At 53.9% G+C, this 14,529-nt stretch overlaps 1 protein-coding gene across 1 annotated transcript in view; it reads right to left on the bottom strand.

Annotated features, from left to right (window-relative positions):
• TMOD4 (tropomodulin 4) overlaps positions 1 to 8,535 on the bottom strand; it is a 125,188-nt gene extending 116,653 nt beyond the window's left edge. Inside the window, exon 1 of the mRNA XM_086947427.1 lies at positions 8,365 to 8,535. The gene's annotated coding sequence lies outside the window, so the exon portion shown is untranslated. The remainder of the gene's footprint in view (positions 1 to 8,364) is intronic.
• Positions 8,536 to 14,529: the final 5,994 nt, after the last annotated feature.

Genomic DNA, 14,529 nt, shown 5'->3' with positions numbered 1-14,529 from the left:
GTGTTCTGTAATTCAAAGTTCAGGGACCAGGCGGAAAGGCTTTGCCAGAGGTGCCTAGTGTGTCAGCAATTCAATGCAGGAAAGAAGACTGTAGTGAAACAGAGTACTATTGGAAAGGCAGTAGGTCCCTTCGTTAGAATGCAGGCAGACTTCATAACCATGCCCAGATGCAAAGGATATAGATATGTCTTAATCGTAGTATGTCTATTCTCCAGGTGGGTGGAAGCATATCCAGCTAAGAAAAATGACGCTATCACCACAGCCAAATTATTGCTCAGGGAGTTGATACCTAGGTATGGGATCCCAGAGACGATCGAAACGGACCAAGGTGGGCATTTTGCCAACGATGTCCTATTGGAACTCTGTAGAGCATTCAAAATGAAGCAAAGATTGCACTGTGCCTACCACCCAGAGGCTTCTGGGGTAGTGGAACAAATAAATGGCACTCTGAAGTCCAGACTGGGAAAAATGTGTGATTCCACAAAAATGAACTGGATAGAAGCTTTACCCCTGGTGCTGATGAGTTTGAGAAGTATCCCGAATCGAAAGACTGGCCTAAGTCCCCATGAAGTGTTGATGGGAAGAGTGATGCGCCAGGCATGGGTACCCGGAAACAAACTGCTAAGCATTTCTGATGATATGGTGCTAGAATACTGCAAGCAGCTGGGTGACCAAGTGCGTTCTCTCTCTCAGCAGATTGGAGAGACAGAAGACGAGTGGCCAAAGACTCCAGCACACAATCTGCAGCCAGGAGACTGGGTGGTGTTAAAGAAACACACCCGGAGCAGTTGCCTGAAGCCAAGGTGGGGAAAGCGACGACAAGTGATCCTCGTCACTACCACTGCTGTGAAGTGCGCTGGTGTACCGAAGTGGATCCACGCCAGCCACACAAAGCGGGTATCTGGAGAAAACGCGACTGGAGCTGAAGGCAGCACAGCTGAAGAGACTTCCGAGGAGGAAGGTCCGGAACTAGCTGACATCGAACTGCCGAGCACAAGTCGAGACGTTGAATGGTATCCCGCCGACGAACCAGTTCATGACCCAATACGAACCAGGAAATATTCCTACTTAGACAGTGAGTGGGATAGCCCAGGTGAGTCAGAAATAGAAGAAGCAGGTCAGGTCAACGAAAGCCACAACACACCTGATCAGGACATAGGCCAAGTAGGGTCAGATCAAGATCTCGAGACTCCTCCTGAAACTCCGGAGCCGAGAAAGGGACAGTTAGAAGTTAGAGCTGTCGTTCATGCAGAAGAAAACGAAGAGATCGAAGAGCATGAACAGGAACAGATAGAACTAGATCAAAGTGCTCAGACAACGGAAACAACAGTAACCAGAAATAAAAAGAAAGTGCGATTTGAATCTGAGCAGGGACAGAATAGGGACCAGGCAGAAGAAATAGACGAAAGACCTGGAACTAGTCAGACAGGCAGGGAAACAGAAGTGCCACATCAAAAAGTGAAAAGAGTGCACGAGGAAGGCGAAGTCTCCTCAACCACTGGGAGGCACGGAGGAAGAAGTGCACCCCGATACGTCAAGAGACTAAGGCTCAGACTAAAGACAGTCGAAGAAAACGATAAAGACCGAAAAAGGGCTCAAAGTGAAAGGAATGCAGCCCAAGGCAAATCGCTGAGAAAGAGCAACAGAATAAAGAAACAGAACCGACTGTATCGGAGCCCTGAGTGGACGTACTTTGTGTTGGAGGAGATTGACGAGCCTCACCACAGTGGCAACAGTGACAACGAGTCTATTGCTGATCGGAGTTCGGACGAAGACCCTCCGTAAGAGAACCCCTGAAGTGAGCCTTTGGTACAAAGGAACGAAGAGGGGTAGCAAAAGCCACCTGTAAGCTAAAAATGTCTGATCCGAGTGTCTCTGGGAGATCCCGGTGTGGGTGTCTCAAAACCTGTTGTAAGATATGCTTGTGTAGTGTAGCTATGCTAATAGTAATGTGGATAGGACTAACAGTTTTTCTACCCTTTATGATAAGTAGAGATCCAAACTTGTCCCCTACTGAACCTGAAGCAGTAGATGTAAGGGTTGTACAGACTGCAGAAACACCACGAAGACTAGAAAGACGCGACAAAAGAGTAGGACTGACACACACACGACCTAATTTAGAAGCACCAGATGAGGATGGACTACATTTTCACAAAATGAAGAACAGGACGCATCTAAATGTTTTTGCTAACTTGTTAGTGCATTATGTAGAAGCCATGGAAATAGAGGACTGTTATGTCTGCATGAAGCTACCAACCTCAGTGGCTGAAGGCGTGACATACCACCATCTACCTTTGACCTATGGAATCTCCTGTAGTATATTAGCTAGCTTGTTCTATAGAAGCACCTTACAGTACTATTATTCAAACGATGACGTAGTATTTTCTGAACTTCCTGTTAGAGGACATTTGAACCGTGTACATACTACAAGTGACGTGACCCGCTATATGGGAGAATATTTCCTGACTATAGGTAACATAGACTTAGATCAAGCAAGAGAAGACAATCTGACCTGTTCACTGCAAGAGCAGGAAAAGATGTTTATAAAGATGGCAGACAGAAGGAGAGAAAAGTTTCAGAAGAAGGCAAATGACGAGAAGGATAGAATCCCTAGGTGGGCTGAGCACATGGATAACACCTCAGAAGGCGAAGCCAGTCCTGCCTTGTTGCTGGATTTTGAAAGAAAGGGGAAACTTTGTATCCATAGGGAAAAGACAGAGTACTATAACAATGTATTCATCGGTTCCAGCGAGTGTGAACATAATTATAAAGTAATTGGAGGTTGGGGTTTCAAAAATGGGTCAGAACCTGTGTTCCCCGGAATATATTATATATGTGGGAACAAGGCTTATTTCAAATTGCCGGATCACTGGTATGGAAGCTGCTACTTTGGCATTGTTTTCCCGAAAATATACCATGTGAATAACGCAGCTGGAAGCGATGATGAAACTAATGGCTTAGTGCGTAGTAGGCGCGAAAGTGTAGGTGAAATTATAGGTGATATTTTTAGTGCACTGATACCTGGAATGGGGGTAGTTCTGAACACCCATAGAATCTGCAAACTGTCTACAGTAGTGGACCGGTTATCAACGGACACTGCTGCTGGTTTCCTGCTGGTCAATACTGAAATGGTTGCGATCAGATCAATGGTTTTACAAAACCGTCTTGCCCTTGACACCCTATTAGCAAAAGAGGGCGGAGTCTGTAGAATGCTGAAAGCGCAACATTGTTGCACCTACATTCCTGATAAAAGTATCGAATTAAAACAATATGTGAAGAACATAACTAATTTGGAAAAGGAACTCAAACCATTGGAGGTTGACAGTGCCTGGACGAGACTGACTGGAGGTCTCTCCTCTATAGGTAATTGGTTTACTAACTTAGGTAGAAATATTTTGTGGAAAATACTGATGCCAATAGTTATAATAGGTGTGATTGTATTGATCATTTTTATCTGCTGCAAATGTCAAAAGTGTAAAAGGAAATATACAGTAAATCCGAGGGGGGTGAAGAGAAATATTGATGATTTAGAATTAGAAGAGTTGAAGAGTGCAATTTACAAAAAGGCGAAAAATGACCACTCTCATAGAGAAGCTGCAAGAAAACTGAACGACAAATTTGTTGAAATTCGGATGAGTGATGTGGATGAATGAGAAAAGTTGGCATCTGTTTCCTTCATGTAGTGATGATAGTAAATATCATCAAAGAGGGGATTGATGGAGCAAGGATTTGCCCGTAAAACGCCTTGCTCGTATGCAAAACCCTTGTCTAAACTGCATAATAATATTAACCTCGTTATTCGTCATTTACAAAGCGTTTTCCCAACACGCGGGTGTCCCCAGGATGCTTGCTTGTTTGTCTCTTCGTACTAAAACGAAGCTTGCACTGAAAATGGCTGCTTTGCCGAAATTCAGTCTGCGCATGCGTCGGTCATACCCATGTGATGTGACGCACTCGCATTCTGGAGGGATTCTGTGCTCATGCGCATTGATGCTAAATATGGCTGCTTGTCTCTCACCACGCTCTCTGCTTACTGCAGCAGCTTTAGCCTATCTATCTTTTCGCACTAATCCTTAATGCTATAGTCATTATAAAGTAAGGGTTGGTTAAGTTTTAGCTTGGTATACAGTGCGATCATCTTTATGTATGATTTTAATTTGTTTTCGCTTACTTTTCATGTACCGCGTCTTTGTGGGCTGGGGCAATCTTGAGCGGAGCCATACTTGAAGCTCTGCTGGGCACCGTCACATGACCGGAGAAAGTTCCAACCGCGCAGAAGCTAAATCTAGCCAGCTGGCTCCTGAAGCACAATGCGCCTGGGAACATCGCTGGGAATACGGAGTCTTACCTTGGAAAAAGCAATACTGTTGCTACATATTGTGAACTATCCTGTACTGCTGTATTCTATGCATGGGAACGTGAACCCGGGGGGCGGGTGTGAAAAATTGAATATTAAACATGAGAAAACTGAATTCTAGGAGGTGGTAATGACCGCACCACCTCTCCTGACCAATCACAATGTGGGAAACTGTCACTTGCAACATTAGTGGGTGGTCTAAGGGTCCCCAAAATAGTATAATTACCCTAGTTTAGCTTAGGAAAATTGTCCGACTTGTCCGAGTAGCAGACCTGTCACTGACCCTACGATCTAAATAGGTGCTCATTCTGAAAGTGCTGCGGAGCACTTTGTCCATACTTTCCACAATCCCCTAAGGGGTGGAAAATCCTAAGTGCTGGCGAAGCACTTTGCTGGGGAATTCGAAAATCCAATCGGGGTTTCTGGCGGATTACCTGCAGGAGGGGGTAACGCAGGCGTTGCTGTCCGAAGCTGTGGGTGTTGGTCGTACCCTGGGAGGCCCAGTCCTTGACCTGAAACCTGAGGGGTATCCTGTCCTTACTGTCCGTGAGCTGTACCTGCTCGCATTCTGGCATTCCTTTTCTGAGGGTCCCTGTCCCCGTCTTCCCAACTGACCCGTGGCCAGGGTTGGTCTTCAATCTGATCTAGGTAAATATAGATTGTGGGTTTACGTCTCTCTCTCTCTCTCTCTCTTTTATCTGATCTGGTAAAAGCATTCTTACCTGTGTTATTGCTCTATTGCCATTGCAATTATATGTGTCTGAATTTTAGTTGGTTCCTTCTCTCCCCCCGTCCTTTAGAAACTCATTGATTTTATAAAACTATAGCATGTTCCCGTTTTCCCCCTTTCCTTTAGTGGTTTGCAGTGAACTTAGCAGAATAGCTTAAATACTTAGGTTAAGTACATGTTCTAGGTCTCATCCCCAATCCTACGTTCTAGTATAAAATTGCAGTGACTAGTTTTTGTTCTAAACTTTTACCTTTAGTTTCCCATATATCCTAATGGTCTTATTTTTGGTGCAAAGTTACCTATTAGTGTTGATTTTAATGTTTGATATATTACTCTGTGTATCGCTTATTATCTTGGCATCTTCTCTTTGAATTTTTATATAAAGTTTCTTTGACTTCATCAGGTGTCTGTGGTCATTATACAAATTGTGGAAAGTATATTACTGATTTTAAGTGTATTGGATGTTAGGCCTGTCTACTATTTTCCCTAATAGCTCCAGGTCCGTCAGAAGAATTGTGCCTGTGGTAAGTCGGGTGCATGGTAAGCAGAGGTAAATCCAAACTTTATTACTCTTAGCAGCGCGCAGGAGGAGAAATCCTCACCCGGATCACCCAAACAAATTAGTGTGATGATAAAAAGTATTTCCACGCCAAGGGCCCAGTGCGTGTAAAAGAATTGGTAACTCGGGTGACCGGGGGGAAACTGCGCGCTCTAGCATTAGTTCCAACCTCTGTTACTAGGAGTTGGACTCTGATATTGCAAAGGCTGCCTTGATATGGTAGGCTAAGCCGAGATACTGTGAGCTACTCTCTGGTTCTGAGTGGTAGCCGGGGTGTTGTGTGTTAGATCATGAAACTGTTAGTCACTGCTGCGAAAACCCAGGCCCCGGCACTCTGCGCTAGAAGCAACTACTAGCCGCGTGGTGCTAGATACTGGGGCTGTATGCGAGGCAGCGAGAGCCTGACACGAGCGCTGAGGGTTAGACTCGGTACCGGAAGCGGAATCCTGGTTTAGGACACCAGCCACTGCTTCTATGCGCTAAACGAATGAAAGAAAAGAGATTGGGTGCTTGTACAACCAAAAAGGGGCGTACCACAAGTAAACAAATAACATTAATGCTTCTTACGCTAAACTTAAAACTCATTTCATACAAACAAAACACTTGAATATGTTGTAAAGAGTGACAAAAAAAATCCCAATATTATTCATCTTAATTGTGCAAGCATCAGTTCAGGGAGCACGTGCAAACAAAGTAATAAGACAGTGTATATATTCTTCATAAAAAAAAAAATATATATATCAAGTCCTCCGACCAGTGATTATGAAGCGAGTAAAAAATTGTAGGTTAATATTAAAAGAAGCAAATATTAAAAGTTCTTTGTACGACGCAAGAATCATATGTAGTAGCTGTCATTTCCATTAATTCAGGTTTATAAGGGAAATTAGATGCACACGTCCCAGTTTTGAGAAGGTAAAAGTGGGGATATGGTGTAGATATTTTCATCAGAAAGTCTCCATTTCCCACTACAAATGTCCAGTGTCATGCTATGGGCCAAATAACATTTTCCAGGCCTCTATCAGTAACTCTCGGTTGGGTTGGATTGAGAGGCAACAATTATCGGACGTCTGGGTAATTTCGGTGTCAATTTTTCCTGACAGAATTGTCGACGTGTTTCAACCCATGTCAATTACAGGGTCTGCTCAGGGCATGACTTGGTGCAAACATTTTTTGTCAGGGGCGATGCATGGGGGACCTTTCTGTATGTCGGCTACTGTTACTTGTGAAGCGTTTAGACTGGTTGATTGGAAAGCCAGGAGTGGTTTGAAACAAAGGTAAGGCTGTGTTGGAGAAGCTCTAATCTGGTAAGGTGAAGTAGACCGACCCTGGAACTGAGGCCGGTGTGGTGAGGTAGATATACGCAGGTAGTGGAGCCAGGCCCAGATACTGTGACTCACACGCTGGTGATGTACGCCAAGCATCCCACTGTAGGGAGGGCTGAAGTCAGGTGTTTATCCATCAGCGGTGCCTGTGAGTAGTATGTATTGGAGGAGTGGCGAGTCGGAGGACTTTGTTCTCTGTACGACAGTCTTTAGCAACGTTCCCTCCCTGTGAGGCGCGGTGTGGATGAGGGTGTACCTTATTCTAAGTTTCTTCAAAGAGATCCCCCATTCAGTCCATGGGCACCTACCTTGAGAGAGACACCCTGGAGGCCTCCCTGTAAGCGGTGCGTGGGGGTCCGGGTGGTTCCCCACATCGACAGTCTGTCTATGGGGGGGTGCACCTTTATGGTCAGCAGGCGCGCAACACCCATTGGACTCACCGGGCTTCAGACCCCCCCCCCCCTTCCCCGTCGTGTGTGGAAGCCCGGGATGAGACCAATCAATCAATCAATCAAGAAATTTGTATAGCACACTACTCACCCGGAGGGTCTCAAGGCGCTTGGGGGGGGGGGGACAGATCCCGGGCACACACATAGCCACACCCGAACGTTTCACAGGTCTTTAAAAGACCATTTGAATGTTAATTAGTCCTTGCTGTTGTTTCACACCTTGTTAGAGGCCCTGCAGCTCCACTCTGTCTACTCATTAAAGGTTCAGCCCCCCCGAAATTTTTTCTTAGCCCCCCCCGAAATTTGGCTCTAGTTGCGCCTCTGATGGTCAGTGTGAGTCTACGTGCGAGGAGCCCAGCTGGCTCGGAGTGACCCGGCGGAGGTTGTGCCAAGCTGTCGGAGTCTGATAGATACTGCATTGGGAACCAACCTCCCCCAGCTGGGGGTAGAGGTTACTTCGGGTAGAGGTTACTTCGTTGTAAGTCTGTGTATGGGAGAGTCAGCCCCCCGTGCGTGGTCTGGATGGCACACTTTCAGACTGACTGTCGAGGCTTACCTCCCAGAGATTTTCGACTGAAAACTTACTTCCCTGCGAGTTGTGTGTTGAGGTGGGGAATACCTTCTTGTGAGTTGTGTGCAGGGGAGGTTTTAGCAGGGAAGGGAGTATGTCAGTCTACGGGGACCTTTAGTCCCTTGGACATGTCTGGGGCGGCCTTACGTTCCGGGCAGTCTAAGGGAGAACGAGTGTGTGAGAGAGGGAGGTGGGTGGTGTGTGTCGGTGTTAAAGAGCAGGGGGCATGGAAGGTTATCTCACTCACTAGGAGTCCCTCTGGGAGGGGGGGGGGGGGGCGTTACGTCTCCACGAGGCTGTCTGCAGTGACTTACCTCACTGCGGGGAGGGGGCAGAGGGGGGCACATAACTGGCCGAGTTGATCCCCGGGGCTTACCTTGGCGTGAGCTGCGGCTGGGCTGTCCTGGAGGGCGCGGGGTGGACCGATCCGTGGGTCCCTCGGAGGTGGTGGTGGTGGTGGTGGGCAGGGAGAGGAGAGGAGCCGCGGGTCCGGTGCCCTGCAGGGTGAGTGAGCAGAGCAGCAGGCTGCTGGGGGCCGGGAGGGCTGCTGCGGGCTGCTGGGGGAGGAGGTGACATCAGCATTTTATTATTTTGGCTGCAGCTGGTGAGCAGATCATATGGACGGGTGGAGGGCGCCTTCGACCGGAGGGCTGTGGACCTCGTGTGGTGAGAACGGGCACAGCACGCCCACGGCCGCACTGTGGAGCTCTGAAGCTCAAGCGCCTAGAAGCTATGCGGGCTGCAGGGCACAAACAGCACACGAGTGGCCTGGGATCTTTTGCCAGCCCCACACTACCCAACTATCATACCCCACGCTGTCCAACTGTCAGAGCCCAACACTGCCCAACTAACAGAGCCCAACACTGCCCAACTGCCAGAGCCCCACGCCGACCAACTGCCAGAGCCCCACGCCGACCAACTGTCAGAGCCCCACGCCGACCAACTGTCAGAGCCCCACGCCGACCAACTGTCAGAGCCCCACGCCGACCAACTGTCAGAGCCCCACGCCGACCAACTGTCAGAGCCCCACGCCGCCCAACTGCCAGAGCCCCACGCCGCCCAACTATCAGAGCCCCACGCCGCCCAACTATCAGAGCCCCACGCCGCCCAACTGCCAGAGCCCCACGCCGATCAACTGCCAGAGCCCCACGCCGATCAACTGTCAGAGCCCCACGCCGATCAACTGTCAGAGCCCCACGCCGATCAACTGTCAGAGCCCCACGCCGATCAACTGTCAGAGCCCCACGCCGACCAACTGTCAGAGCCCCACGCCGACCAACTGTCAGAGCCCCACGCCGACCAACTGTCAGAGCCCCACGCCGACCAACTGTCAGAGCCCCACGCCGACCAACTGTCAGAGCCCCACGCCGACCAACTGTCAGAGCCCCACGCCGCCCAACTATCAGAGCCCCACGCCGCCCAACTGCCAGAGCCCCACGCCGATCAACTGTCAGAGCCCCACGCCGATCAACTGTCAGAGCCCCACGCCGATCAACTGTCAGAGCCCCACGCCGATCAACTGTCAGAGCCCCACGCCGATCAACTGTCAGAGCCCCACGCCGATCAACTGTCAGAGCCCCACGCCGATCAACTGCCAGAGCCCCACGCCGATCAACTGTCAGAGCCCCACGCCGACCAACTGTCAGAGCCCCACGCCGACCAACTGTCAGAGCCCCACGCCGACCAACTGTCAGAGCCCCACGCCGACCAACTGTCAGAGCCCCACGCCGACCAACTGTCAGAGCCCCACGCCGACCAACTGTCAGAGCCCCACGCCGACCAACTGTCAGAGCCCCACGCCGACCAACTGTCAGAGCCCCACGCCGACCAACTGTCAGAGCCCCACGCCGACCAACTGTCAGAGCCCCACGCCGACCAACTGTCAGAGCCCCACGCCGCCCAACTGCCAGAGCCCCACGCCGCCCAACTGCCAGTGCCCCACGCCGCCCAACTATCAGAGCCCCACGCCGCCCAACTGCCAGAGCCCCACGCCGATCAACTGTCAGAGCCCCACGCCGATCAACTGTCAGAGCCCCACGCCGATCAACTGTCAGAGCCCCACGCCGATCAACTGTCAGAGCCCCACGCCGATCAACTGTCAGAGCCCCACGCCGATCAACTGTCAGAGCCCCACGCCGATCAACTGTCAGAGCCCCACGCCGACCAACTGTCAGAGCCCCACGCCGACCAACTGTCAGAGCCCCACGCCGACCAACTGTCAGAGCCCCACGCCGACCAACTGTCAGAGCCCCAAGCCGACCAACTGTCAGAGCCCCAAGCCGACCAACTGTCAGAGCCCCACGCCGACCAACTGTCAGAGCCCCACGCCGACCAACTGTCAGAGCCCCACGCCGACCAACTGTCAGAGCCCCACGCCGACCAACTGTCAGAGCCCCACGCCGACCAACTGTCAGAGCCCCACGCCGACCAACTGTCAGAGCCCCACGCCGATCAACTGTCAGAGCCCCACGCCGATCAACTGTCAGAGCCCCACGCCGACCAACTGTCAGAGCCCCACGCCGCCCAACTATCAGAGCCCCACGCCGCCCAACTGCCAGAGCCCCACGCCGATCAACTGTCAGAGCCCCACGCCGATCAACTGTCAGAGCCCCACGCCGATCAACTGTCAGAGCCCCACGCCGATCAACTGTCAGAGCCCCACGCCGATCAACTGTCAGAGCCCCACGCCGATCAACTATCAGAGCCCCACGCCGATCAACTGTCAGAGCCCCACGCCGATCAACTATTACAGCCCCACAACGCCCAACTGTCAGAGCCCCACACCGCCCAACTATTACAGCCCCACAACGCCCAACTGTCAGAGCCCCACACCGCCCAACTATCAGAGACCCACGCCGCCCAACTAAAAGAGCCACACACTTCCCAACTGTCAGAGCCCCACACTGCCCAACTGTCAGAGCCCCACGCCGCCCAACTGTCAGAGCCCCACGCCGCCCAACTGTCAGAGCCCCACGCCGCCCAACTGTCAGAGCCCCACGCCGCCCAACTATCAGAGCCCCACGCCGCCAAACTATCAGAGCCCCACGCCGCCAAACTATCAGAGCCCCACGCCGCCAAACTGTCAGAGCCCCACGCCGCCAAACTATCAGAGCCCCACGCCGCCAAACTATCAGAGCCCCACGCCGCCAAACTATCAGAGCCCCACGCCGCCAAACTATCAGAGCCCCACGCCGCCAAACTATCAGAGCCCCACGCCGCCAAACTATCAGAACCCCACGCCGCCAAACTATCAGAGCCCCACGCCGCCAAACTATCAGAGCCCCACGCCGCCAAACTATCAGAGCCCCACGCCGCCCAACTGTCAGAGCCCCACGCCGCCCAACTGTCAGAGCCCCACGCCGTCCAACTGTCAGAGCCCCACGCCGACCAACTGTCAGAGCCCCACGCCGACCAACTGTCAGAGCCCCACGCCGACCAACTGTCAGAGCCCCACGCCGACCAACTGCCAGAGCCCCACGCCGACCAACTGTCAGAGCCCCACGCCGACCAACTGTCAGAGCCCCACGCCGACCAACTGTCAGAGCCCCACGCCGACCAACTGTCAGAGCCCCACGCCGACCAACTGTCAGAGCCCCACGCCGACCAACTGTCAGAGCCCCACGCCGACCAACTGTCAGCCCCACGCCGACCAACTGTCAGAGCCCCACGCCGCCCAACTGTCAGAGTTCCACAACACCCAACTATTACCGCCCAACACCGCCGAACAGAGCCCCACACCGCCCAACTAACAGAGCCCCACACCGCCCAACTATTACAGCCCCACAACGCCCAACTGTCAGAGCCCCACACCGCCCAACTATCAGAGACCCACGCCGCCCAACTAAAAGAGCCACACACTTCCCAACTGTCAGAGCCCCACACTGCCCAACTGTCAGAGCCCCACGCCGCCCAACTGTCAGAGCCCCACGCCGCCCAACTATCAGAGCCCCACGCCGCCCAACTATCAGAGCCCCACGCCGCCCAACTATCAGAGCCCCACGCCGCCCAACTATCAGAGCCCCACGCCGCCCATCAGAGCCCCACGCCGCCCAACTATCAGAGCCCCACGCCGCCAAACTATCAGAGCCCCACGCCGCCAAACTATCAGAGCCCCACGCCGCCAAACTGTCAGAGCCCCACGCCGCCAAACTGTCAGAGCCCCACGCCGCCAAACTGTCAGTGCACCACGCCGACCAACTGTCAGCCCCACGCCGACCAACTGTCAGAGCCCCACGCCGCCCAACTGTCAGAGTCCCAAAACACCCAACTATTACCGCCCAACACCGCCCAACAGAGCCCCACACCGCCAAACTATCAGAGCCCCACGTCGCCAAACTATCAGAGCCCCACGCCGCCAAACTATCAGAGCCCCACGCCGCCAAACTATCAGAGCCCCACGCCGCCAAACTATCAGAGCCCCACGCCGCCAAACTATCAGAGCCCCACGCCGCCAAACTATCAGAGCCCCACGCCGCCAAACTATCAGAGCCCCACGCTGCCCAACCAACAGAGCCCCACGCCGCCCAACCAACAGAGCCCCACGCCGCCCAACCAACAGAGCCCCACGCCGCCAAACCAACAGAGCCCCACGCCGCCCAACCAACAGAGCCCCACTCCGCCCAACCAACAGAGCCCCACGCCGCCCAACCAACAGAGCCCCACGCCGCCCAACCAACAGAGCCCCACGCCGCCCAACCAACAGAGCCCCACGCCGCCCAACCAACAGAGCCCCACGCCGCCCAACCAACAGAGCCCCACGCCGCCCAACCAACAGAGCCCCACGCCGCCAAACTATCAGAGCCCCACGCCGCACAACTATCAGAGCCCCACGCCGCACAACTATCAGAGCCCCACGCCGCACAACTATCAGAGCCCCACGCCGCACAACCATCAGAGCCCCACGCCGCACAACTATCAGAGCCCCACGCCGCACAACTATCAGAGCCCCACGCCGATCAACTGTCAGAGCCCCACGCCGATCAACTATTACAGCCCCACAACGCCCAACTGTCAGAGCCCCACACCGCCCAACTATTACAGCCCCACAACGCCCAACTGTCAGAGCCCCACACCGCCCAACTATCAGAGACCCACGCCGCCCAACTAAAAGAGCCACACACTTCCCAACTGTCAGAGCCCCACACTGCCCAACTGTCAGAGCCCCACGCCGCCCAACTATCAGAGCCCCACGCCGCCCAACTATCAGAGCCCCAAGCCGCCCAACTATCAGAGCCCCACGCCGCCCAACTATCAAAGCCCCACGCCGCCCAACTATCAGAGCCCCACGCCGCCCAACTATCAGAGCCCCACGCCGCCCAACTATCAGAGCCCCACGCCGCCCAACTATCAGAGCCCCACGCCGCCCAACTATCACAGCCCCACGCCACCCAACTATCAGAGCTCCACACCGCCCAACTATTACAGCCCCACAACGCCCAACTGTCAGAGCCCCACACCGCCCAACTATCAGAGACCCACGCCGCCCAACTAAAAGAGCCACACACTTCCCAACTGTCAGAGCCCCACACTGCCCAACTGTCAGAGCCCCACGCCGCCCAACTATCAGAGCCCCACGCCGCCCAACTATCAGAGCCCCACGCCGCCCAACTATCAGAGCCCCACGCCGCCCAACTATCAGAGCCCCACGCCACCCAACTGTCAGAGCCCCACACCGCCCAACTATTACAGCCCCACAACGCCCAACTGTCAGAGCCCCACACCGCCCAACTATCAGAGACCCAGGCCGCCCAACTAAAAGAGCCACACACTTCCCAACTGTCAGAGCCCCACACTGCCCAACTGTCAGAGCCCCACGCCGCCCAACTATCAGAGCCCCACGCCGCCCAACTATCAGAGCCCCACGCCGCCCAACTATCAAAGCCCCACGCCGCCCAACTATCAGAGCCCCACGCCGCCCAACTATCAGAGCCCCACGCCGCCCAACTATCAGAGCCCCACGCCGCCCAACTATCAGAGCCCCACGCCACCCAACTATCAGAGCCCCACGCCGCCCAACTATCAGAGCCCCACGCCGCCCAACTATCAGAGCCCCACGCCGCCCAACTATCAGAGCCCCACGCCGCCCAACTATCAGAGCCCCACGCCGCCCAACTATCAGAGCCCCACGCCGCCCAACTATCAGAGCCCCACGCCGCCCAACTATCAGAGCCCCACGCCGCCCAACTATCAGAGCCCCACGCCGCCCAACTATCAGAGCCCCACGCCGCCCAACTATCAGAGCCCCACGCCGCCCAACTATCAGAGCCCCACGTCGCCCAACTATCAGAGCCCAACACCGCCCAACCATCAGAGCCCAACACCGCCCAACCATCAGTGCCCCACACTGCCCACTATCAGAGCCCCACACTGCCAACTACTAAATGAGGCCCACACTGCCCAACTACTAAAAGAGCCCCACACTGACCAACTACTAAAAGAGCCCCACACTGACCAACTACTAAAAGAGCCCCACACTGCCCAACTAAACGAGCCCCACACTGCCCAACTAAAAGAGCCCCACACTGCCCAACTAAAAGAGCCC

Source organism: Lissotriton vulgaris, chromosome 12 (genome assembly GCF_964263255.1).
Source record: "Lissotriton vulgaris chromosome 12, aLisVul1.2, whole genome shotgun sequence".
NCBI classification, from domain to species: domain Eukaryota; kingdom Metazoa; phylum Chordata; class Amphibia; order Caudata; family Salamandridae; genus Lissotriton; species Lissotriton vulgaris.
The sequence above is the reverse complement of the archived record's forward strand: the minus strand, read 5'-3'. Positions and strand labels throughout refer to the sequence as shown.